Source organism: Mus musculus, chromosome 17 (genome assembly GCF_000001635.26).
Source record: "Mus musculus strain C57BL/6J chromosome 17, GRCm38.p6 C57BL/6J".
Classification (NCBI taxonomy): domain Eukaryota; kingdom Metazoa; phylum Chordata; class Mammalia; order Rodentia; family Muridae; genus Mus; species Mus musculus.
Genome location: NC_000083.6, coordinates 83524711 through 83551061, shown reverse-complemented (window position 1 = coordinate 83551061; position 26351 = coordinate 83524711). Strand labels below are relative to the sequence as shown.

Genomic DNA, 26351 nt, shown 5'->3' with positions numbered 1-26351 from the left:
CAGTTGTGAGCTGCCATGTGGGTGCTGAGAATTGAACCTGGGGCCTTTGGAAGAGCAGCCAGTGCTCTTAACCACTGAACCATCTCTCCAGCCTTGGCATCTGACTTTTTAAAGTACTGTTGCCCAGAACCAAACATCATTTGGTGAGAGCTGCCTTCCCAATCTAACTTGGTTAGCAGCCTTAGGCCTTCTGATTTTGACTTTTTATCTTTTTATTTTCTTATACTGGGGACTGAATCCAGGACCTCCTGTAGGCTGGGAAGTGCTTCACCACTGAGCTATATACCCTGACCTTTCCCTTTTATTTTGAGGCAGATTCTCAATAAGTTGCCCAGGCTAGCTTGAACCAACCAACCAACCCTCCCTCCCTCCCTCCCTCCCTCCCTCCCTCCCTCCCTCCCTCCCTCCTTTCCTTCCTTTATTTCCTTCTTTCTGGGGAGATAAGAGGGTATTGAGTCAGGGTTTCTCTGTGTAGCCCTGGCTAACTTGGAACTCATTCTGTAGACCAGGCTGGCCTCAAACTCACAGAAATCCACCTGCCTCTGCTCCCAAGTGCTGGAATCAAAGGCATGCGCCACCACCGCCCAGGTAGCCTTGAACTTCCAAACAACCTCCCAACACCCAGGACTGCATGTGGTCCTTGTTGTTTTATACATACATATTTACATGTTTAATCTAAAACCTAAGGATAGTGTCCAAAATACACATAATTATTTTATCTATTAAAATGAACAATAAAGTTGTTAACAGTCACTTCCTAGTTTTCAATAATCTGTCTATATTAAATAATTTATAATTATTTCAAAATTTCATTTATAACAGTTTTATAATCTAGAAGTAGTCAAGTACTACGTCCAAATTTGGTTTCGCTCCACAGGCTCTCTCTCTCTCTCTCTCTCTCTCTCTCTCTCTCTCTCTCTCAAAAGATTTATTTTAAGTTACAGGTATATATGTATTAGATAGTGGTGGTATGTGGACATGCAGTCAGGTGCCCACAGGGTCCAGAAGAGAGTGTCACATTCCCCTGTGGCTGGAGTTACAGTAACTGAGAGCTGTGGCATGAGGGTGGTTGGAACAGAACTCTGGTCCTCTGCAAGAGCAGCAAGCCATCTTCACCTTTGAGCCCTCTCTAGCCCTCTCTTGTCTCTTTCTTGTGGTGTTAGATTCCTCTCACAAACTTTTTTTTTTTTTAACTTTTCATCCAGTTGACCTGCTGAAGAGCCCTGGTCAGTGACCTTATGGCATGTCCTACATCTTGGGCTGCCTGTTTTCTCATGACGTCATTTCCTCGTTTCTCTGTGACTTGCACCCCAATCCCTCTTCACTCAGGATGTTGGCCTGCCTGACATGAGTCCCGCTGACCACTGGCTCCTCCCCTTTCTGCCTGGATTCCATCCTTGGAGTTCCCTTGATGTCAGTAGGTCATTTTTCCCAAGAAGATGCCTCCTGCTTCCTGCCCATCTAGAGATCAGAGCGGGGGAAGGCTTGGGGTTTCCACTTCCAATACCTGAGCATCCCTCAGTGCCTTCTGGCTTTTGGACCAGAAGTCCCCTGTTCTCTGCAGGTGAACAAGCCTCTGATCTTTGGCTAGGACAAGAGAGGGGCAGGGTCCTGGAGGTCAGGCAGCTTTCTGTTTTGTTTTGTTTTTCAAGACAGGGTTTCTCTGTGTAGTCCTGGCTGACCTGTAACTCATTCTGTAGACCAGGCTGGCCTTGAACTCATAGATCTGTCTGCCTCTGCCTCCTGAGAGCTGGGATTAAATGTTCAAGTAGCTTCTTGATTATTACCTCCACTGCTCATAAGGTTGTACCTGCCGTTGTGGGTTCTGGGCCTTTGATGCCTGGGAACAGAGCTGTTTGCGTTCTCCCAGCGTGTTCTCAGAACTGCCTGGATGGCTGTCTCTTTACCATCTGTTTTCCACCTTCTGGCTGTTGCTGCTTGTTGTCTCTGTGTTCTTGGTCCTGGTGGGCTAGTTTTCTCTGCAAATCTCTTTCCTGGTGCTTAGCCAAGTGTAGAGGGAGAGACTAAATTCGTGGCGGCTAATCCACCAGCTCTATCCACTAGTGGATTTAGAAAAATGCTTTGAATGGCCAGGAGAGTGTTTCAGTGAGAAAGGTTTGCTTCAGAGGCAACAATACCCCCGGGCCCTTTGGATTAACCCTGAAGTTCGGTTGCTCAGCAGGATGCTGGGAGAATTTAGAATTATAGAGAAAGCAAGTAGTCTGAGACCAGAGAGGAAGGGAAGATGTAAAGATAGATGTGATAAGAACCCAGGGACAGTGGGAGGCACACTCCGTGCTGTAACCAAGGGCAGACGCAGAGCTTAGTGCTGTAGGAACTTCCTGCTGGGGGCGCTGGTTGAAGCGCTTGGGAGAACAGCTCTGTCCTCCATCTGTCTTAGGCTGGCTGTTGGCCTGGCATTAGAACAGGGGCTGCTGCCTTCCCGCCTCTGTGTTTCCTTCCTCTTTGAGTTGAACATAAGTGTTTTGGGGAGAAAAATCCATTTCCTCTGCAGGAAATTGTGGCCACACAACTCTGTTCTTGCCGATAGGATTTTAGCATCGGTGTGACCGAGTCCTGCGCGATAAATGTGAGCATGAATGTCATGTCAGAGTTCCAGGAAGGCCAATTAAAGGGATTTCCTCGGTTGCCATACCTCTTTAAAGCCCATCTGCTGTTAAGACCGAAATTTGGATGAAATGGCTGGAGTTGTAGGAGGTATTATGCCTTGGGAAGTATTCTTCTTCTTATTTATTTATTTATTTGTTTGTTTGTTTGTTTGTTGGGGGTGGGGGACTTGTGCCATGACACACCTGTGGAGATAAAAGACTTCTTTCACCGTGGGGTCCCCAGGTTGTCAGGCTTGGTGGCAGCACCTTTACTCACTGCTCCATCGCTGGGTCAGTGTCATTTTGAGGTGTTCTTGAAGAAAAAAAAATGACATCCAGGCTTAATAATATTATGCAGCTACCAATACCACAGGTCCAGTCTGCTTGTACTGGCATTTTTCTTTAATGGAACAGATACAGGAAATTCGCTTTGCTTTCTGGTTTTTTAAAATAGTAATCACTTATTTGGCAAGTGCCTCGGAAGCTCTCAGCTTGTGTATTAACTCGTCTAATCCTCCCACCACCAGCCGTGAGAGGTAAGCACTGTTTCTTACCTCTGTTTTGCAGATGAGGAACGAGGGAGGAGGCTTAGAGAGGTTAACTAGCTTGTCTAGTGGTGACCTGTCCGTAGCAGTCATCATCTGGCCTTGAAACACACCCAGCCTTTGGAGCTCAAGTCACAGAAAAGTCACCAGCCAAGCCCATTCCGACTGACACCTTCCCTGCCTGCCACCTCCACATCTTGGATTATAGAATCAGAGTGCCAGCCCAGCAAGCATGCCCAAGGAATGAAGGAGGAAGACTCTGGAGTTCTGGGTGTCGCCAGCACAGACATCAATAAAGGCTCGGGGAGAGGCGAAAGATTAGAAAAGGCCAGGTGACCTGGAGGGGTGGGGCCTGAGGGCTGAAGTGTAGATTAAGAGCAGGTAAGAGGGGCTGCGGTTGTGTAGCTCGGTTGCTTAGGATGCATGAAGCCCTGGGTTCAGTCCCCAGCAACCCACAGAGTACAGGAGGAGCAAAAGTTCAGGGTCATCTCCAACATAGCAACGTTGAGCTCAGTTGGGCTGTGCCAGCTGCCTGTCTGGAGACGAGGTTCCCTCCCTGCACCATACTGTAGAGGCATGGTATACAGAGCCTCTGGTTTGCATCTGTCAAGCATCCCCAGTGTTCAGCATCGCCCCCTTAGGTGTGGTCCTCTGTACATCCTGGCTTCCTTTGAGCCGAGCGGATAGAAAGACTCATTAGGAAATTTGAGGCGGCTGTACTTGTTAGGAATAGAGAGCCCTGTAAATTCTACTTCGGGCGTGGTAGGGAGAGTTGGGACCAAATTTTTAAGATACAAATAAGAGCACTTTCGTACCATAAACTCATCTTTGCTCATTGAATTAATCAAAGAGATAAGAAATATTGAAAAAAGAGAGAGTGTGTGTGCTAGGCATAGGGCTCTTGATTAATGAGGAGGCCCGGAAGAACAGCTTTCTCAGGGGGGCGCATAGGGAGCGATCCTGTACCAATTGCTACCTTATCACGTAAGTTTCATTCCTTGGTCCCCTAGCTGACTGTAAATAAGCCAATTTTAAGGGTACTGTTGCAAGCTAGACTCGCTGGAGTCGAGAGTTTGAGGTCACACTAATGAGCTGTGAGTTATGGGTGCTCTCAGGTGATTCAGTTTTGCCCTGAATGCGAAGGCAGCTCTCTTGGGCTTGTCTCTTGGTTCTAAAGTGCTGGCTGGTCTGTGGGGTTTGTAGGAGAGGGCATGGCTTGCCTGGAAAAAGCCGCCGATCTCTAAGGATGCTCTTAATAAAGTCACAGTAGTAATGAGGCAGATGGGCCCTGCATTTGGAATGCAAATTCACATCCTGGCAGAGCAGCCGGAGGAGGACCGGGCCCAGCCGAGCTCAACGGAAGCGTCCTTTTCAAACATCTCCATGGAGAACCTGTATTTGCACCCAGAACGAAGGAAACAGCTTGAGGCTGAGACAGCCCTGGGGAGTTCTCAACCAAAACTAGATTGCCCGAGGGACACCCCGGGGAAACCCTGATGAAGAGTCCAAGTTGGACTCATAGAAAATGAGAGTTAATGAGATGCAAGGGAACAGTGAAGACTGGAGACAGCTTTGAGTGGGGAGGACAACCCAGCCTCCAAATGCAGGGCTGAGGAATGCTGAGAGAACTCTCCAAGTATTTGTTAAGTTTTTGAGTCACCTAAGAGAAATGAGCCTTCCTGGGGAAAGAACAAAGACTTCCGACCTGACAGCTTCGAGCAAGGCCGGAGCACATCAAAACAGCCTCTGCAGAGGCGCGTGATAAACAGCCCACAGTCCTTTTCCCCTGACTTTTATTTCTTCTCTCTGATCATCCGTGTATTTCACGATTTCTCATTCCTTCGTTCACTTCCACCCCGAGGGACAGGGTCACAGAGCGATCAGGGACACATCCAGGAACAGAATATTAAAGGCTCCATCCTTGTTCCACATCTGAGAAAGAACATTGGGGAGCCGGGGAAAATGAAACAAATCACTCACCCCGACGACGGCTCAGAATAGATCATTCCCGGGGCTCCGCGGCCGCGTTCGCGGCTGAATCCGGAGCTCTGCGAAAGGCGCTTAAGAGATTTTATTCCTAATCTACTTTTTCCTCCTTAGAGCTTTGGAAATATGGCTGTGTAATTTAATGATTACAGGAGATGAGCCGAAGAATGAGCTAAATAAGATAACATCGGCTCGCTTTGTAATGAGGGGGCCGAATTTTCCAAATATAGAGCAAAATCCAATTGTGGCCCTGTTGTTTATAAATGTTTCCTGCATGACATTTACATGAGAGCCTCTGTTGGGACCCACAGTGTCCTTTTTCATATCTCGAGCCTTCTCCTTGGCTTTCTACAGAATTAAGGGAGGAGAATGCAAGCTGATTTCTGTAGATCACCCTGTTGGCCGTATAGACTAGTGTGTTGTGCTGCTGAAAGAAATATAGGCTGGAGTTAGACATCTACACAGTGAGCAATGTCAATGGTTACCATGAGAGGCAGCAGACACCCCTGAAACATCACGAGCTTTTCAATAGTGGATAACAAATAAGATTCAAAAAGCAATAGTAAGAAATACAGTTCAGCCGTGTGGTAGTGGCACACGCCTTTAATCCCAGCACTTGGGAGGCAGAGGCAGGCGGATTTCTGAGTTTGAGGCCAGCCTGGTCTACAGTGTGAGTTCCAGGACAGCCAGGGCTACACAGAGAAACCCTTGTCTTGAAAAAAAACAAAAAACGAAAGAAAGAAAGAGAGAAAGAAAGAAAGGAAGAGCATGGCTCTAGCTGCATACGTAGCTGAGATGGTCTCGTCGGTCATCAGTGGGAAGAGAGGCCCTTGGTCCTGTGAAGGTTTTATGCCCCATTATAGGGGAATGCCAGGGCCAGGAAGCAAGAGTAGGTGGGTTGGGGAGCAGGGGGATGGGGGAGGGGATAGGGGATTTTCAGAGGGGAAACTAGGAAAGGGGATAATATTTTAAATGTAAATAAAGAAAATATCTAATTTTAAAAAAACCAAATACAATTCAGTGTACGGGTGTTAGACTTTGACCAGGCATGTTGGGTCTCTGGTCGGTGCTAAGACATCAGGTGAACGGCATGTGGAATCTCTTACTTATCGCTATAACTTTCTGTTTGTCCCCAAATAAACATTTGGAGAAAGAAAACAGTGCTGCTTCAGATGTTGCTATCGAGGAGGGAATAGGAATAAAAGACCCGGTGTACACACCAGGAACGCTAGAAGTGTCCCTCCAGCTCTAAGTTTGTTTGGAAGAATCTGTCTTATGCAGAGTGCAGGGGGTTGATCATAGCTCCCTCAGCAATGGGGAGAAATGATGTGCAGCCAGAATCACACGCCACAGGAGAGTTGGTGTTGCCACAGCAAGGACTCTGAGAACTTACCAAGACTAGGAAGATATCTAATAACTGAGAATGCTGTCCTCAAGTATAAATGAATAGAAAGGGCAGGTTACAGCGTAAACAGTACAGCCCTGTTTTAAACAAATGTGCTTAGGACAGAGATAAAGATGTTCAAAGGTATAAAGAGTGGACTTCTCCAGATGTGAGACTGTTGGGATGTGTGGATTCGATTATGTCCCCTCATAGTGAATGTAAAAGCCAGCTTGAGCCACATAAAACCCTATCTTTAAAAAAAAAAAATTTTGGGCTGGTGAGATGGCTCAGTGGGTAAGAGCACCCGACTGCTCTTCCAAAGGTCCGGAGTTCAGATCTCAGCAACCACATGGTGGCTCACAACCATCCGTAACAAGATCTGATGCCCTCTTCTGGTGTGTCTGAAGACAGCTACAGTGTACTTACATATAATAAATAAATAAATCTTTAAAAAAAATTTTTTTTTCAGCTGGGAGTGGCCGCACATACCTGTGATCCCAACATTCAGGAGGCAGAGGCAGGAGGATCTCTCTGAGTTTGAGGCCAGCCTGGTCTCGAGAGTGAGTTCCAGGACAGCCAGGGCTACACAGAGAAACCCTGCCTCAAAAAATCAACCAAACAATAAATAAGTAAACAAACAACTAATTAATAAAAAATAAGTTTTTCATGTTGAATTCCCAGTGTGACTGTATTTGATGATAAGCATTATTAAGAGGTAATTCAGATTAAATGGACCCATAAGGGCCCATAGGACTGGCTATATTATAAAAGAAAAACCAGGCTGCACCTGACCTTGGACCCCCAGTCTCCAGATCTGTGAGAATTCAGGTTTCTGTTGTGTATGCCATCTGGGGCATGGTATTTTGCTATAGCCATCCACACTGTTAAAGACAGAGGCTATTCTAAATGTCCTTGCTTTCCTGTTTGTGTGTGGTGAATGTGAATTGTCTTACTAGTTAGGAACAATGCATAGGAACTTTTTATTCTTTTGGTTTCACTGTACTGATGGGATAATTCTCTGAGTCTCCTTTGAGATCAGTGTCTGGGTAGGAGGTGAGGTCCATCAACACTCTTTCTGTACAGAGCAAACCTCTGTTGTTTCCTTGTGCCCCAGATGTTCAGAGGTAGGCCGTAGCCCTCACCTCTGGAATCACTGGTAACTCATAATTTACTCTGAACCATGATTGGGTTTAAAGCACACATCTGAATGCATGAGCAGTGCACATCTGTAATCCCAGCTGAGGCAGAAGGATCATGAATTTGAGATCAGCCTGAGCTACATAGTGAGCCCTTACCTCCAACACACAAGCCCAAAACTTCTAAAAGCAAATAAGCATTCCCTATGTGCTCTAACAGCTTAGTTAATTACTGAAGCAGTAAGCAACAAAGGTAATATATATTCTCCTTAAGGGTGAGGTTTGGGGAGGCTTAGGGACTGTCTTTTTATTGCTACAACAAAACCACCATGGCCAAAGGCAAGTTGGGAGGAAAGGGTTTATTCAGCTTACATTTCTACTTTGTTGTGGAAGTCAGGACAGGAACGGGTCAGAAACCTGGAGACAGGGGCTGATGCAGAGGCCATGGAGATGCTGCTCACTGGCTTGCTCTCCCTATGGCTTGCCCGGCCTGCTTTCTAATAGAACCCAGGACCAGCAGCCCAGGGATGGCAACACCCACAGTGGGCTAGACCTGTCCCCATTCATCACTAATTGAGAAAATGCCTTCCCTACAGCTGGATCTTGTGGAGCTAACTTCTCAACTGAGGCTTTTTCCTCTCTGATGACTCTCTAGCTTGGGTCAAATTGACACAGAAAACCAGCCAGTAAGGAACCAATGTCACATGGCTTAGGATGATGATCATTCTTGGACCGTCTTGTGAGTGGGATTACAGAGTTCTGACTCAGCCCCTCCAGAACTGCAGGGAAATTCTGGTCCTCATAAATTTCATATTGGAAGTAGAAATATGTTACACTTTCCCACTTCCATGCCAACCGTGAGCTATTCCTGGGCAGTGTGTTTTCTGGAACTCTGCAGGCTGTGCACACTTTGCCAGAGATTCAGACAAATGGTTTTGGTTTGTTCCTGACCATCCACATGAATACTAGCCCCAGAAAGGAGGAAAAAAAAAAAGAAAAAAAAAAAAAAAGGTGACTTGGAGACTGGCTCTGAAACCCAGAGTTGTCAGTGCTGGGGCTGGCCCCAGACCTGTCTATTAAAGTGTTTGTTTTGCATTGGCCAGTGTGAGCTTCAGTATATGTCGTTAAATCCTCTTTAGGATTTTGCAGTGTTTGCATTTGTGATTGAGAGCAGTTGCAGACAAGCACCATTAATGATTGGGAAGGTAAATTTAAAAAATAAAATAAGGTAACTGCCAGGAATTTGTGTTGGTATAGGAATTGCTACTGCACCCTCTGACAAAGAACTTAGGGAGCTGTGCAGATCTGTGGATATTAGGTAGGTCTGTGCACACAGCAGATGCTTATCTGTGCCTGAAATGTGCAAGGCATCGAGCCAAACTCAAGGAGAAGCCGCATTGAATGCAAACATACAAGATCTGCTCTCGGTGAGGACAGTCCACTGGGGAGGTAGTCGAGCTCTCACGCATTATTCACAGCACTCCGATGAGTGGCAGTATGAGGGGGATTATTTTCATTATCCCTGGGGGCTTTCCCTAGCATTTATCAGCTAGGGCCTGGCCTGGTATCACAGTTTGAACCAAAGTGGTCAGAATCAGGGAAGAACTCTTTGCCCTGCTTCTGCTGAGCCCTTCTTCCAGAGAGTCCAGAGTAGAGGCTGGACCAGTGCCTCCTTCTTGTGTGATGGATAGTGTCTATCCATCATGCCTCCAAGAGACAAGGCCTTCTGAGTCTAGAGGGAAACTTCTGGAAAATGATCCAAGGATCACCCGCCTCGGTGCAGGCTCTCTCCCGATCTCTGGCTGCTAGGGAACAATCAGGGGCAGCCTTGGGTATGTATGTGTACCCCTAAGTGAACATGTGTGCGAAGGTCAAAGATCAGTGCTCCGTGTCTTCGTCATTCTCCACCCTGTATTTTGAAACAAGGTCCCTTGCTGAAACTAGAGCTCACCGACTTAGCGAGATTGGCTGGCCAGTGAGCCAGTCTCCTGTCTCTACCCACGTCGGCGTGCCTAGCTTTTCTATGGGTGCTGGGGTCTGAACTCAAGATCTCGTGTTTATGTGGCAAGCACCTCACTGACTTAGCCATCCTCCGGTCGGTCAGTCCCCTTTGTTTCATGTAGCCCGGGCTCACTAAGTCATCAAGGGCAACCTTGACCTTCCTGTTGCCGTGTTCAGCTTAGGTCACAGACTGTTCACTGTGGCTCCCAAGACTTTCACTAAGCACAAGTAGCCCAATTGCCAACACAGCCCATCTCTCCAAGCTCCTGTCTACCCTCCCTGCTGGATTTCCTTAAATACGGCTCTGCCTCTTCCAGATATCACCGGACTGAAGACATTGAGAAGAAGATTCTAGCGAGATCCCTGCACTCTTATTTGCTTAATAGCAGCATAAAGATCTACAGAGACAAAAGCATTCTGCCCGCTTTCCTGCCAGACAGAACCCGAGGATGCCTTCTTTCTTCCTGGAAATGGACCAGAGGAGTTCTACCTTCCTAAAGCATGCTGGCGTGCCTATAATCACAGCACTCAGGAGGCTGATGGAGGAATATCTGGGTTAGAGTTTAGTCTGGGCTCTATCAAAGGAGTCTCATCTCAAAAAGTACAGAAATAACCAGCCTTACCAACTAGCTGTTGTTGGCCTTTTATTTGCCCACCTCTATCCCCGTGCTGACGCCATGAGTGTCTCAATGTCCTTCTTCTTTGTCTTGTGACTTCTCCAGAATTGGAGTGTTGAAGATGCTGTGTAAACCGGAATTGCAAGACATCTGTTTAGGAACCACTTAACTTCCAGGTGTCTCTAATGTGTATGTGAACTATACACATTAGCGAACTTTCTCTCTCTCTCTCTCTCTCTCTCTCTCTCTCTCTCTCTCTCTCTCCCTCCCTCTCTCCCTCCCTCCCTCTCATGACTCTGCCTTTTGTTAAAGGTGTTCCATCAAGCCAAGACCCATGGGAGTTAATCTTCTCTGACACCTTGGGGCACTGTTTTTTTTCTTCCCCTTGCCCGACATCTGCAGCCTCAGCCTCCATCTTTCAGAGCCTGCTCTGCTACACCCCTGCCCCCCAGCACTCTGCAGGGCCCAGCTATAGCAATGGTGGATGACATCCTCTCATGAGCTCAGCAGTCACACATTCTCTAAGGTGAAATACAGAGCTTGTCCCCATTCCAAAGACAGAATTTGTGACATTATTTTGGCATTGTCAAGGCCAACAACCTCAGCCACCCACATCCTTGGTGATGATAAACATTTCTTTACTGGGATGAAATTTTGTCTCTGCCGCTGTTTGATGCTTCATAATTGGCCAACAAATCTTTGTGGGGTTGATTTGAGTGAGCCATAAGGTAAGATTTGCATCAGGGAGGTATTTATTACTAAATTATTTACAAGAGATAGCAGAGAGCTGAAGTTATAAATGACAACTGGCAGCCTGGCCGATGGCCCGTGTGTCCCAGCTTCCTGTGACAGCAGCAGCCTCTAAGCCGTATTACAGAGCCAGGCCACACTGGCTGCCTGTACCACAGAAATCGAGTATAAGGACAGGGAGGCTCCGTGAAGCCCTGAGCTGCCGTGGGTCTAGAAGGGAAGCAAGCATTTCAGTTGGATGTTGACCCCGGTGTGCTATTTCCCCAGTATTTCCTCTCATCAGCCTCATGATGGAATCATTAAGGACTGTTTTAAATTTAGACCGTGTTTTCCACCTGGGCAGTTTTGAGGTTTACTAACCAGTAAGTTGATAGCTTGGGAATGTGTTCTAATAACTTTCCTTTTGCAAATGAAAGAAAATGACCCTCAAAGAACTAGGAATTTTCTGGACAACTGCACAGTTGTCAAAACAGGACTGAAATCTGAGATAGACTTGACTCCCAGATGCAGCAAAGTCACAGCTCAAAAGGCTAAGGGCCATTGCCCATGTGATGATGGACAGCTTAGTGCTGTGGTCCACATGGCAGATTCTCCGGTCTTACCTCTCCTCTGAGGCTATCTGCAGAGATGGAGGCTCTGAGGAGGGCAGTGGTCCCTAGAGGGGCAGCGTACCGATGTGTACTTGAGCTCCTCTTGTGAGCTCACCTACTTGTCAGGCCCGCAAACAAACACCCAGGGTGGCCTTCCTATTGCCAGTCAGGTTTTAGGGGAGGAAAACCAAGGAAAGCCAAACACCCACCCACCTGTCCTAGGAGAAGGAAGACTGAAGGTGACTCCTAAAGTCCCTTTGCCAGCCTCAAGCCTCCTCCTGCTCTTTGGTCAACTCTCAGCCAGTTCTAGTGACCTAATGACTTCTCTATCAGGCACAATGGCAGTGACAGACCCAGCAAAATGGCTTTTAAATGCCACCTCCTGGCTAAGGTGACCTCTCTCTAGCAAACATCACATGAAGTTTTGTTTTGTTTTTTAAGTCTTTCTTAAACACTGCAGTGTATCCCAGCACCCAGGGTGTGTATCATGGAAGAAACCAGAGTTGACATCTTTGGGGTTCTGTTTCAGGCCATTAACTTAATAGGCCTAATTCTTGGAAGCTCTGCTAAGTAGGAGACCTGCCCTGTTATGTAAACATAGTCATCAGCCTGAGGAAAAAAAAAGCGCATAGTGTTTTCTGAGTAATGGTCACTTAAAGGAATTCTGTGTGTTTTCCCATCTGATTACTGATTGTTCTGGAATATTCTCTGGGATCTTTGGAGGGGAGGGAGGGTAACAGTTTCCAAGCAGCTTTCCGAACCACAGAATTTGCTTTGCTCTCAGTGATCTTGGGTGTGATTTCAGGCTGTCGCTGCTGAGAAAGATGTCAGTGGCAGAGAAGGCCACCAGAGCAGAGCGGTCTCCCGGTCTCCTGCTACCCTCAGAGCGCTCCACACATGAACGCCAGGGGAACCAAGTCCTTAGTGCAAAGCAAAAGAGAGGAAGAGCCCATTATTCTTTTGCCTCGAAGGAGATGGTCTGCAGTGCATCTTGCCAACAGCGGAGCTTACCAGGCGCCTATCTCCCTTTCCCCGCCAATCCTCACCTGGAGACCAGGCAAGGGTGCAGCACCACCAATTACTCCAAGCGTGGCGAAGACAAGCAGGCAGCTAATTGAATTTGATTCACTGAGATGGCAACCAATTTTACGCCAGAGCTGGTAAATATCTTGTACTCAGCGCTCATCTCCTGAAAATGCAAGGCCAATTATTCTTGCAAGACGGATTGTGCATTTGAAGGGCAGGCAGAATGGTGCAGAGTCAGGGAGTAGCTGGCTGGGACCCAGGCTTGAGCTCTGGCCCTCCTTAGTGGGCTAGCCTGTTCCCCTGTGCCAGGGGCCTGATCTTGCAATAAGTCCCACTCTCTGCAAGACAGACCCTGTGATGAGACTATAGATACAAATTTAGATCTGCCCAAGTAAATAAAAATACAGCCTTCTTCTGTGTGACGCTTATTTATGGAAACGCTGTGTTCCTTAAGGATAAATAAGATAGAATAAGGTCCCGGCAGTCCCTGTGATCTGCCAGCCAGCAGTGGGCTGTGGTCCCCAGGCTGCTTGTGGATGGAGAACATGTATTCTCTCTGCCCTTTCCATCTGTTTGCTCCCACCCATTACTTGTGCCATCCCAGAGCCAACTCAATAACATCCCAGACGCCATGCATTTCCTTCTTCTGGGGAAAATAACTCACACGTATTCTTTCCTGGGGGCACTTAGCACAGAGCTTGGCCCTTAAACACCACCAAGATGAATGAACGGGCGAATTTCCCCCCCTGTATTCCCTCTCTCATTCTTCAAGTGGCGAGTTACATGGATCCTCCAGGCTCCAGTCCCTCTAGCATCCTGCATCCATCCAAACTTGTTTGGGATCAGTCCGATTGGAAGCTGGCAGGAATGGGCTGTCTCATCTTCTTAGATGCATCCCCCCAATGGGTTCTGTCATCACGGAGCCCTGTAGGTCACTTAATTTCTCTATGCTTAGAAGATTCTTGTCACTCATAGCAGCTTATGTGATGGCCTTTTCTTTAGGCTCCGATCCAAGAACAAACACACAGACACATCCTGGCATGGGGTAGGCGCTGTCTGGAAACAGATAAAACAAAATCAATTATAATGAGAAAATAAAGCCTAAAAAAAAGTTTGCCCTAAGACAGCAAACCCCATGAATTTATAATGAGTAAGATTTGTTTTCTTCAAGAAGAGACCATTAATTATCAGAGATGGTCTCTGGTGAACAGTGACTGAAGGCGGTGTGAGGGTTGTGATAGGAGAGAAAGAACTTAGCTAGGTAAGGTCAGACTCGCTGGGGTGGAGGGCTGCTAACACATATCGGGTGAGGAGAATCTAAGCTGTTGTTCCTGAGGGGCCCGTTACACCATGGGACTTTGAAAGACCAGTGCATGAATATTTCCTTATTTCCTACATTATCTATAGTTTTTACAAGAAAGGAAGGAAGGAGGGAGGGACGAAAGGAGGAAATGAAGGAAGGAAGAAAGAAAGGAAGAGAGAGAGAGAAAGAAAGAAAGGAAAGGCGGGAAGGAAGGAAGGAAGGAAGAGAGAGAGAGAGGAAGGAAGGAAGGAAGGGAGATAGAAAGAAAGAAAGGAAGGAAGAAAGGAAAGAAAGAGAGAAAGTTGTTATTTTGGGTAAATACTTACTTATTGATTGATTGATATATTTATTTGTATGTACAAATGGGTGAGCGTGTGTGTGTGTGTGTGTGTGTGTGTGTGAGCGTGTGTGTGTGTGTGTGTGTGTGTGTGGTGATGGTGGTCTGAAATTAACCTCAGGAGCTGTCTGTCGTGTTTTATGACGTAGAGTATCTCACTGGGATCTGGGATTTCCTGATTAGATAGGTACCTGGCTAGTGAGGCCCTGGACACCAGCCTGTGCATCTCTAGACCTTGGGCTACAGGTGTGCATTGTCTCACCTGGCCTTTTATAGAAAGAATCAAAGAGCAGACCGCAGATTGTCAGATGGCTTTCTGCTTCCTAGCTGCTTCTGGTCTTGTTGGAGGCAGGGGAGTCACATGAGATACTGTTGGTGAACTTCAGAGCTTAACAAAAGTACAACACATGTAGGGATGATGTGAGTGGGCAGAGACAAGCTTGTCCAGGGTGAACAGATAGTGCTGAAGATAGCATACTAAAAAGGGCCCGAGGCACCATGAGTTACGGCTGGGCACCGTAAGATTGGTCTGGTGGGAAAGCAGGTGGATGTCCAGAGAAACCCAAACCATTGCTAAACAGGAAGTATGGTGACAGTTGGTTTTGGCCTTGACTTCCATTGTAATGCATATTCACGAGGCGAGCCTGTGTGATTAGTTTCTAGCTACTTGATGGGAGCAGAAGGGATGTGAGCACAAAGTCTGGCTCACACTTCTGAAGGATGGGATATGCCCTCCATGTCTGCTTCTTCCCTTACTATCTTTGATGGTTTGTATATGTTTGGCCCAGGGAGTGGCACTATTAGAAGGTATGGCCTCGTTGGAGTAGGTGTGTCACAGTGGTTGTGGGCTTTAAGACCCTCATCCTAGCTACCTGGAAGCCAGTCTTCTCCTAGTTGCCTTCAGATGAAGATGTAGAACTCTCAGATGAAGATCAGAACTCTCATGCCTATCTGGATGCTGCCATGTTCCTGCCTTGGTGATAACGGACTGAACCTCTGAACCTGTAAGCCAGCCCGCGTTAAATGTTGTCCTTATAAGAGTTGCCTTGAGCTGGACATGGTGGTGCATGCCTTTAATCCCAGCACTTGGGAGGCAGAGGCAGGTGGATTTCTAAGTTTGAGACCAGTCTGATCTACAAAGTGAGTTCCAGGACAGCCAGGGTTATACAGAGAAACCCTGTCTCGAAAAACCACAAAAAAAAAAAAAAAAAAAAAAAAAAAAAGAGTTGCCTTGATCATGGTGTCTGTTCACAGCAGTAAAACCCTAACTAAGACACCATGACAGCTGATGACAGAAATGAGAGGAGACATCGTAGACTATGTGGTAGATGAGAATGAGGGAGTGAACAGGAAGATGGGAGATGAATGCTTGGCTGTGTAGACCCTTCATCAACCCTACATCCTGTTAGTTCCTGCTTTTATAACTCACTAGTGTGTTGACCTTTCTTTTAGGACCCAAAATTATAGCTTCACCAATAATCTCATTTGTTTGGTTTTTAACTTTAACCAATATTAATAACATTTCCAAACTAGAATTTGACAGCATGGCAATAGACTCAAAGTATTTCACTCTACATGTGTATCATAACTTAATTATCCAGTCACTTGTTTATTTTGGTGTGTGTGTGTATATGTGTGTTTGCGCATGCATGTGTTTACATGTGCAGCCAGCAATCCCCAGAAACTCTCCTGTCTCTGTCCCCTATAGTGCTTGGCTTTCAGGCACACCCGTGGCCATGACTTGCTTTTCCTATGGGTTCTGGGTGTTTGAACTCAGGGCTTTGTGCTTATGAATCAAGAGCTCTTCTCCACTGAATCATTTCCCCAGGCCCAGCTGCTTATTTTTATTAGATTGGTTTTTGTTTCTATTTTTCCACCATAATGTGCATAATGTGAAGATATGTCTTGGGACAGAATTGTGATTACTTCTTGGCCCAAATTTATAGGAGTTAAATTTCTGGATCACAGTATTTCCAAATTTTTAGGATTTAATTGTCAGGAGTGCTAAAGTACAGAACTCTACGTGCGAGACCAGATTTCCACAATTCCTAAATATGAGAACTAACATGAGAACTCCAAGGGAACTGTGGTGGTTTGAATAAGAGGGCCTCCTGTAGGCTCATGTATTTGAATGCTTAGACAGCGGGGAGTGGCACTATTTGGAAGGATTAGAAGGTGTGGCCTCGCTGGAGGAAAAGTGTGTCACTGAGAGTGGGCTTTGAGGTTTTCGAAAGCACAAGGCAGGCCCAGTGGCTCTCTCTTCTTGCTGCCTGCAAATCTGGATGTAGAACTCTCAGCTACTTCTCTCAAGCCAGGTCTGTCTGTGTGCCACCACGCTTCCCTCCGTGATGAGAATGAACTAAACTTAGGAAGTTGTAAGCCAGCCCCAATCAAATGCTTTCTGTTATAAGAGTTGTCATGGTCACGGTGTCTCTTCACAGCAACAGGACAGTAACTAGGACAGGATCATAGGTTCTCAAGAGCAAGGAAACTGGGCAGAAAAATCCTAGCCTGGCTCAGCACTAGAACCAGATTGTTGCCTTTTAGATGTGTCTTGCAAGGTCACCTGCCCTAGCCTCAAACTCTGGATCTTCCCGCTTCAGCCCCCAAAGGGCTTGGGTGACAGGCATGGACCTAGCTTGGAAGATTCCATAAAACCTAACAAGAAAGGAATGTGCTGGGCTGGCCTGGAGAGAAAGATTAAAGTCAGGGCTCCAGTGCTTAGTGGAACAGTCAGGATGAAGGCAGCCCAGAGGTGAGGAAGAAGAGATGTCGGAAGTGATACACTTGTTTTTTATAGAAACTGTCCCTATAAAAACTAAGTGAGAGGATGGAGAACTGGTGCTGTCGTTGAGAGCACAAACCGCCCTTGCAGAGAATCTGGTTTCAGTTCCCAGCAGCCACATCAGGGAGCTCACAGACATCTGTAACTCCAGTTCCAGGCGAACCCCATGCCTTTGACACTGAAAATACCTGCACATATGCACATACCTCACCCATCCCCAAGACACACACAGACACATCATTTTAAAAAATCATAGTTTTTTTGTAATCTAGGGGACAAACCAGGGATAATTACAGAGCTCAGTGGATAAAGGACCTTGTCATCAAGCCTGATCTCCAAGGACCACGCACTGTGGAAGAAGAGAAGCCACAAGCTACAGGTTGTTCTCTGACCTCTACATACATCTTGTGACATGCATGTCAGTCCCTTCCAAAAAAAAAAAAAAAAGAGAGAGAAATTTAATTTTAAACAACCTGGGTGAGACCCAGAATATGGATAGAGCCAAAGAAGAGGTGGCATTTAGCCCTGAGTCTGAGAAGACTCGTGGAGAGGGAATGGGAACTTTAGGCAGACTGTGTTGAGGTATTTATTTGTTCAGCAAACAATTACCGAGAGTCTACTCTACGCCTGGGAGAGAGACAAAGTCCTTCTTCCTTTCAGGAGCCAAGAGTCTGGAGAGGGAGCTGGACGACTAGGAGGTAAACAAATGGACAAACACGTTGATTTCAGATCTGGATGGAACGATGCATGTCCAAACATGCTTATGTCCTCGAGCAGCAAGACAAGAGGGGTCGGGGAGATCCACGGAGGCCTCTCCTGGTCCTGGCTCAGTTCTTTGAACCTGGGGCCTCTGGGAAGGGGGGTGGGGGATGGTTGGGGGGACAGAACCACTCCAGGGCAGCCACTACTCAGCTTCTTGGGCTCATTCTAGAGGCGCAGGATGGGGTGTACCTATTTCACTGCAACATAAATACGAATGTCCCTTGGCTGCCCCATGCCTCTGTGGACTCTCCAGACACTCAACAGCTTACTCCAAACAACTTCTTTTGGCCATACATGTGTTACTTTCTCAGACTCAGCCCCAAGTTTGGACTTCCAGGTGTGTCCACAGTGGAGTCTGGGTACAGAAAGCTCCTTACGTGTTCTCAGGACAGTTTGAATGGCTGCTGTCAACAGCTTTGGGGAGCATGAAGGCTGCTTGCTCAGCATCACCGTCACTGGGGAAACGTAAGCCAGAACCACGATGAGATGCCACTTCATGGCCATCAGGATGCTTGTTACAGAGCAAACAGAAGATGACAGGTGCTGGCACGGAGCCTGCCAGTGGGACTAGGGAGTGGAGAAGGCTGCTGTGATTCCTCGAACACTAAACACAGAGTTAATTAGGATCCAGCAATTCCACTTCTGAGTATATTCCCCAAAGAAGTGAAAGCGGCCTGAAGGGGGTTTCCTGCCCTCTGATGTTCACAGAAGCATGGCTCACAATTCGGTAAAGCAGAAGCCATGTTAGGAACTTTTTTTACAGCCACAGTAAAGTCCCTGAGACAACTGAAGGGAGGGAGAGTTTGCCTTAGCTCATGGTGTTTAGGGAATGCAATCCGTCATGGCAGGATGGCTCAGTGGTGGCAGTAGGATCGACCACTTCACGTTGTGGCCTCCTAGGAGGCAGAGAGTAAGAGGGAGGTAGGGTGACTTATATCCCTTGAGGTCCCATCTCCAGTGGCCTGCATCTGTCAGGTAGACCCCACCTTCTGAAGCTTCCACATTCTCTCAAAACTAGCAGCCGATGGGTGATGTTTCATATGCAAACCGTAACACAACCCAGTAATCGACAGATGAATAGAAAAATAAGATGTGGTTGGACCTAGAGTAGAACGTTGCGCAGTCTCTAAGAGGAACAGCGTTAGGCACATGTCAGATGAGCCTGAAAGACATCATGTGAAGTGGCACAAGCCAATCACTAGGGACAATATTGCACTATCTCTTATTTATGAAGTTCCATGGGTAGGAAAATTCATGTACACAGAAAGTGGAGCCATGGTGTTATGAGGCTGGCGAGGGAGACCAAGGGGGAGCAGGTGTCTAATGGTTAGGGAGGTTCAAAAGGATTCTGAGGTTGATGGGAGAGGGGTTGTACAACAGTGTAAATATACTTAATGAAACTGGACTATACACCTAAGAGTGGCTAAAAAGCATTGTTCATGTATATGTAATATGTATACACACACATGCATATATATATATATGTGTGGTATATGTGTGCATGCTCATGTGTGTGTATCCATGTAGGTATACATGTTCATGCATGTGTATCCATATAGGTGTTCATGTATGTGATCTTCTATTGCCTGTTTTCCCTCAATCACTTTCACCTTATTTTTGAGACAGAGCCTCTCAGTGAACCTACTGCTCGCTGGAGTAGACTGGTTGCCAGAATGTTCCAGGTCCACCCTTCTCTGCCTTCTTCCAGAGCTGGAGTCCCAGGTACACACTGTTACACCAGCTTGTTACAAGAGTCCTGGAGGTCTGGATTCAGGTGTTCATGTTTCTAGAACAAACCCTTTAGTGACTAAGCTGTCTTCCCAGCCTGAGATATGTATATTTATTCACATGCATGCAGACTTGCCTTATAAAAAAGTCAAGAGACGTGTTGCATCAAGGAGTATAGTTCCTCTAGTCGTAAAACCTATACTTTTCAATCCTACAATGTATGTTGAGCATTTAAGTAAGAAAAGTGTGTATGATTGTGTGTATGAGTGTGTGTGTGTGTATGAGTGTGTGTGTGTGTGTGTGTATGTGTGTACACAAGCCCTATTTTATACTCTCAGGATACCTGGAGTAGGTATTGCTTTTATCTTTCTTGTGGAAAAAAGAATCAAATGCACAAAGAAGTGAAGCTGTCTCCAGGCATGATGTGCCATCAGGAGCCACTCAGGTGTCTAGGTGGTGACACCAGAGCGTGTTCTTTAGCCCTCTTGCTATGTCCTAACTGAAAAACAACAACTCCATGGGCCAGACAGCCAATGATTCTCAGTGAGAACCTGCTACAGTGTGAGTCAGAAATGTCCCTCACAGTCCTGATAAAGGCTTGGTCACCAGCCTGTGGAGCTATTGGAAGCTGTAGGACCTGGAGAAGGATATTTGGTCGTTGGGGACATACCCTGAAGGGGTCACTGGGTTGCTGGAAACTGCTCAGTAGCTCAGGCTGGCCTGGACCTTGCCACGTAGTGATGGGGAACCTCAACTCTCTGATTCTACCTCTCACACGCCACTATTACAGGCTTGTGTCACCATCCCTGGTTTTATGTGGTACTGGGGATGGAGCCTATGGCGCTGGCAAGCTCTGCCAATGGAACCACCTTCCCGGACATCCTCTTTCTCTTTTATTCTATTTCTATTTTACCCTGGCTGTCATAAAGGCAGCAGCCTTCTTTGCCATGTCCTCTGGCCACGAGGCACCATGCCACTGCAGCACAAAGTAAAACGGCCAGTAACCACCACCCGCGTGTTCTGGAATCAAAGTCAGCCTGTCTGCTGGCCGTAGATGGGGCACAAGAGCCCCAGGCTTGCCTTCACGGACCGGCTGAGTCCCGAGTGCTCTCCCCTGCTCTGGATTTCAGCCTTTCTACAGAGACATTTTATTCAGGGACCGATGGTGGGTCCCTCATCACCACATGGTCTAACCCTGTCACCGCTCCCCTGTGATCCCGCTGCCATTTGACATGAAAAATGAACTTTAATGAAGTCTACTGGCTAATTAATTAAAATGGAAAAAAATCCCAATCTTCGAATCTGAAGTGATTAATTACATAAGCATTAACGCCTCTGCAATCCAAGACTGCACGCCTTCAACCTCAGCTCTCTTGGCACACTATTTCCTGCTGGTGTGTGTGTGTGTGTGTGTGTTCTGCATATCTGCAGCAGGTTTCTCACACACTTCAGCCCATTTTGCAGCACAGTTTACCCTGTCCATTAGAAGACTGTATCGGCCAAGCAGGCCTGGCTGAGCAGCCATTCAAGGCCTCGCAGTCTTGTCTGGTACCCCAGGCTCCTCCCCTCTCCTTAAGGTCTAATGCTGGGCAAGTCCTTGGGTTTGTTTTGCTTTGCTTTGCTTTGTTTTTCTAGGATCAGGACAGAGTGCTGATCTCAGAGGGCCGCTCTAGCGGACTTGCCTTTATAGACACTTTTTTTTTTTTTTTTTTTTTGAGACAGGGTTTCTCTGTGTAGCCCCGGCTGTCCTGGAACTCACTTTGTAGACCAGGCTGGCCTCGAACTCAGAAATCCTCCTGCCTCTGCCTCCCAAGTGCTGGGATTAAAGGCATGTACCACCACACCCGGCTCTTTATAGACTTATAAAAGCTTATTCCAGCATATTGTATCTTCCAGGTTGGGGGCATGCATGGTTTTTGCACACATACTCACACACAGGTGTCACTCCTCAGGTACTTTCCGTCTTTTCGCTTTTCAATATAGAGTGTCATTGGCCCGGAGCTTGTCTGTGAGCCAGACTGGCTGCTTAGCAAGCAGAGGGACCCCACTGGCCTCTGGGAGTCCAGGTCTGCACCCCCAATCTTGCCTTCTTTTTCGTTGGTTCTAGGAATCAACCTCAAGTCCTCAAGCTTGTAAAGTACAAGCCCCTGACTCAGCTCTCCCGCCAGGCCACAGTTTTACTGTGTAGCTCCGGCCTGCCTGGACCTTGCTATATAGACCAGGCTGGCCCTGAACTCACAAGAGACCCTCATGCCCCTAACCTCCTGAGTGCTGGGATTAGAGATGTGAGCTGTAGCCCTACATCCCTAGTTGGTTGTGTTCTGAATGGACCCTCATGCTCACTCGCTCGCTCCCCAACACTTGGCCTGCTCCTGCCAACCCATGTGATGTGTCACACTTGTTTATGTCACTCATCCTGGCCCCTTGCTTTGACCTTTGCCTCTTGAAAAGGTCAGGACTACAGCTTTAGAGCAGGAGGATGCTAGGGCCTCCGGCCCTGAAGAGCAGCAGGAGAAGCCAGCAGCTACCTTTCCCTGGGTGCCCGTTCTCTGTGGGCAGAAGGCACCTCGGCATCAGGGATGTCCAGCATTCCCAGATCTGCTGTGCCAGGCCGTTACCGAACAACTATGTGTAGTGCTTGCGGAAGAGAAAGTGTCCATTTGCCAAACAGAAATGTTTGAGATCCAGTGAGCTTCCAGATGGAGTAGCTGTCAAGAGCAGGGTGAGACACCAGACCCTCCATGAGCAGTAGAAGAATGTGTTTATGCCTCTGGCTGTAAGAATCATAGCGTGATGTTAGACTCCTAGAGAGGCAAAGCCCCCGACGAGAAGATGCAGAGATTAATGGTGGGCACGTGCTGAAAACAACATTTCCATTTTCCAGAAGCAGAAAATGACATTTTTTTTCTTTTCCTCAAAGAAATTGTGAACAAGAGAAGTTATTATGGTTCAACATTTAGACAGGAATTAAAGCACTTTCAATACAAACTAAAATTAATTTTTCACTCCCATGGCCTGGATTCATTAGCAGATAAGTTGGCTTTTCCTCCGTGAGGGGTTAGACAAGGAAAAGTCTGTATTTCCCTTCCCACCGTGCTTTGCATAAACCTGTGTAGCAATAGCTCTCCCGCCTTAGCCACCAACTGCATGCCAGCATCTAAATTAAGTGGACAGTGACGTCCCTCAGTACACTAGCTGCCCTTCAGGTACTGGATAGCACACGTGGACACTGCTTGCTTGCTTGCTTGCTTGCCACATGGACCGACGCAGACACAGAACATTGCTGATATCAGGTCCAAAAGAAATTCCATCTGTCCAGATTCTGGGCAAAAGCCAGCGCTCCTCAGGGACTTGTGATGCTGGTTCCCCTCTACCAAAGGAGCCGTTTCCCTTATCACTGGCAGAAGGGACAAATCGCTGCTCGCGGTGCCTATTACCCTCCCAAAGCTCAGGCTGGCCTTCAAGGCTCCCTACTATCCCAAGTACCTGATACACATTTCAGAGTCCAAGCAAGCCGGCTAGCATCCTGGCTCTTCCAACCCCCCTCCCGAACCTAAACTTCCTCTGTCTCAGGAGCTGCCCTAACCCTCTCCCCGCCCCAGCTTCTCCCTTTCCTTCTGACCCTGCTCTTTTGGCTACATTCCCTCTTTTGTGGCTTCCTGCTCCCTGTGCCTTTATCTCCCCCTCCCCCACTCTGTTCCTGCTTCTCTCCAGTCTGCCGGCCATGATCAGTCTACTACCTACGTTCTCTCTCTGCTCTGGCCCCTCCCAGATGCCTCTGGCTGTTCTCCCCCTCATATCTACAGTAAAACCTCTCCCTTAACCATATCACGGCGTGGTCAAGTCATCAGTTTAGATAACCATCACTGCCGAGCGTCCCACTGGACGGCCAGCCCATGGACCTTTATTATAGAGGCAAATTGCACTTTAGAGCTGTATTTATTAAACAAGCAATGTTTCAGCTACATGTTTACGTCAATTTGTTTCTTCCTGTGTCTCAGAAATGAGAAGTTCCCCCATAATTTCCTAAACCAGAGGCCTGCAAACCTGAGACACAACAGCAGCACCCCACCCCCACTCTGTTCCGAGGCCCCGCGGCAGTCACCATACTTCATCCAACCCACATCCTTCTCAGCCTGGCTCCACCCATTTTCCCCTGAAGAGCAAGTCCTCATTGTCAGGACAGCGTTCCCATGGCTAGCATAGCCTCGGAGAGAGCTGGGGAGATGGCTCAGTGGACAAGGCACGTGCTGCACAAGAGTAAGGACTGGACTTAGCACCCCCAAAACCCACATAAAGCTGGACATGCTATACAGAAACCACAGCAAAGAGCCCTTGCTAACCAAGGCGGAGGACATAGGCCAGCACATGAGGTTATCCTCTGATAACACACACATACACACACACACACACACACACACACACACTCACCATGTGTGTGTACTTGGGATTTTTTAAAAAGAGATTTATTTACTTATTATATGTAAGTACACTGTAGCTGTTTTCAGACACACTAGAAGAGGGCGTCAGATCTCATTACGGACAGTTGTGAGCCACCACGCGGTTGTGGGATTTGAACTCAGGACCTTTGGAAGAGCAGTCAGTGCTCTTAACCACTGAGCCATCTCTGAGGCCCAGCAGTGCCCAGGCATAGTGGTGGAATCCCATCTGTACCCCTGAGGTGCTGCTGAAACACCTCAAGCCTCCCCAGTTTGTCAACTCAGGTTACAAGTGGCTCTGTAAAGCAAGTTTAATGAAAAGAGACCGCTTTGCTATAGTATTTGCAATCAATATAAAAATAGGTTTGGTCTCTCTGCTTTGTTTTTAATTCTGAGGCACAGAATCCTCACCCTGAGTTGTTCTTCCTGCCTCATTTAACTTGAATCCTGCCGAGTGGCTCGCCCTGCAGCGTGCAGGAGAAATGGCACTTTTACAGCCCACCAGAAATTAATGCCACTTGACTGACAGCATCCCTGCTCTCTTGGAAAATCCGTGGCCACAGCTCTGAGTTTCCTAATTTGAACATAGACTCCTGGAGTGCCCTCAGCTGGGGACAATCCTGGGCAGCCCCAGCCCCTGGTGGCCTGCTGGCCTTGTTTACATTTCTAAGGTTCCAGCCGGGAGTGCTTGCCTTGAGATGACAAAGCAGATTACTCCTGTGAAAGCTCCCAGGGAAAGCAGGCAGGATACCCACCCTCCCAGCTCTTCCCCAGGCCCAACTCCAGTCTTGCTTAGGCGGTTTCCCTGGTTCCTGGTTGTGTTGCGGATGTGTAGTACCACCTGTGGGTGAAGCCCTATGTAAATGCAGCTCAGTAGGCAGCAGGAGAGCAGTAACGTTGTAACATTGTGCTTCACTGTTGGGAAAGAAGCCTTGGCAATTAGAGCAGGCAGAGGAGAAATTCTGGATCTAAGTTATTAGGTCTGCAATACGGAACATGTCTTTAAAACTAACCTTATTTTACCAAGGGAAAATTATAATCTCTCTCTCTCTCTCTCTCTCTCTCTCTCTCTCTCTCTCTCTCTCTCTCTCTCTCCCCACCTGATAGCACTCTGCTCCACTTCCAACTACAAGCAGATGCCAAAACAAGGACATTGATGGGATGTCACAGAGTAACTGGTTAGGGCCTGAGCCAGACCGACACAGAGAAGACAAAACAAAAACCCAAACAGTAGGAGAAAAAACCGCTACGAGAGACCCGCCCGGCAGAGCCTCACACACCCCTACTGGGGCGGAGGGAGGAAGGAGTGACTGAGCCTGCCAGGAAAAGAAGCCACTGGACCAGAAAACATGGGGCGCTAACTTCAGTCAGTTCTCCACGACTAAGCTAAGGGCCACCATTTTGTGGGTGCTGCAAAATGGCAAGGTTTGGGCATAGATCAGACAAGAGAATTGATAGGATTTGGGGGAAAACAAAAAACCCTCCTGCAGCCATCTGCCCAGTCGCTGCGATTGTTAATAAGTGACAGTTTAATGAGTGCTTACTGTGTCCAAGGCACATGAAGGGCTTTCACTTCGACATTATAAAGAACCCAAGGCTCAATGAAGTGGACAACCTATAGCGGGGACACAAGATGCCCTTTAAACCCTGCTGAGAGAGTAAAACCATTGTAACGACTTGGCATGCATGGGTCATTCTGGCCCTCAACACAATATGCAATGCTCAAATTCAACTGTTAGCCTGTGTTCTTCCCATTAGTAAATCACGTATTTTGACTAAATAAATGGAGTTGGTTTAGAAAGACAATGTAACCTGCAACCCATTCTTTAAATGTGTGGAGATTTCTGTAATACTCAACTTTCTTTTTAAGTGGTATGGGAGGACTGGGAGCAGGAGGGAAGGTGGGGTGTTACAGGGAACTTAGAAAGGGCTCTTCATTTAAAAAAATGAAAAGAGAGAGAGAGAAAACACATCTAGAAATGATTGCTCCATAAACAAAGCCCGAGCACACACAGCAATCCCATGTACTTTCCCACCCACTCACTTGTTCTTAATGATTCAAGAGCAGAGCCGCCTGGGCAGATGTACAGGCTCCTGTTCCCGACATCTGCGCCGAAACAAAGCTGTGTGTGGTCACAGAACCCTTGCTTCTGCTCAGGGGGAGAGGTGCAGGCACCTCGGGTTGAGTCTCACCTTTTCCTGCGACTTAAAATAGACTGGGTTGCTCTCCTACATCTGTGGACTCATGGGGAGGATAGGGGAAGGCAAGAGGACAGGGTGGCATTGAATGAAGTTTGGGGTTGAATAACAGGTGATGCTCACACAAGGAAATGACTAGAATCCTGTCTTCATT

The 26351-nt window shown here is 47.3% G+C and overlaps 2 long non-coding RNA genes across 2 annotated transcripts; both read left to right on the top strand.

The window, feature by feature from the left end:
* Window positions 1–468: 468 nt before the first annotated feature.
* Window positions 469–5382, top strand: Gm41635. The gene is made up of 2 exons (XR_877027.2): window positions 469–2718; window positions 3177–5382. It is a non-coding gene; the product is annotated as a predicted gene, 41635 (long non-coding RNA).
* Window positions 5383–9330: 3948 nt separating this feature from the next.
* Window positions 9331–25793, top strand: Gm52292. The gene is made up of 3 exons (XR_003952272.1): window positions 9331–12778; window positions 19458–19553; window positions 25106–25793. It is a non-coding gene; the product is annotated as a predicted gene, 52292 (long non-coding RNA).
* The last annotated feature ends 558 nt before the right edge of the window (window positions 25794–26351 follow it).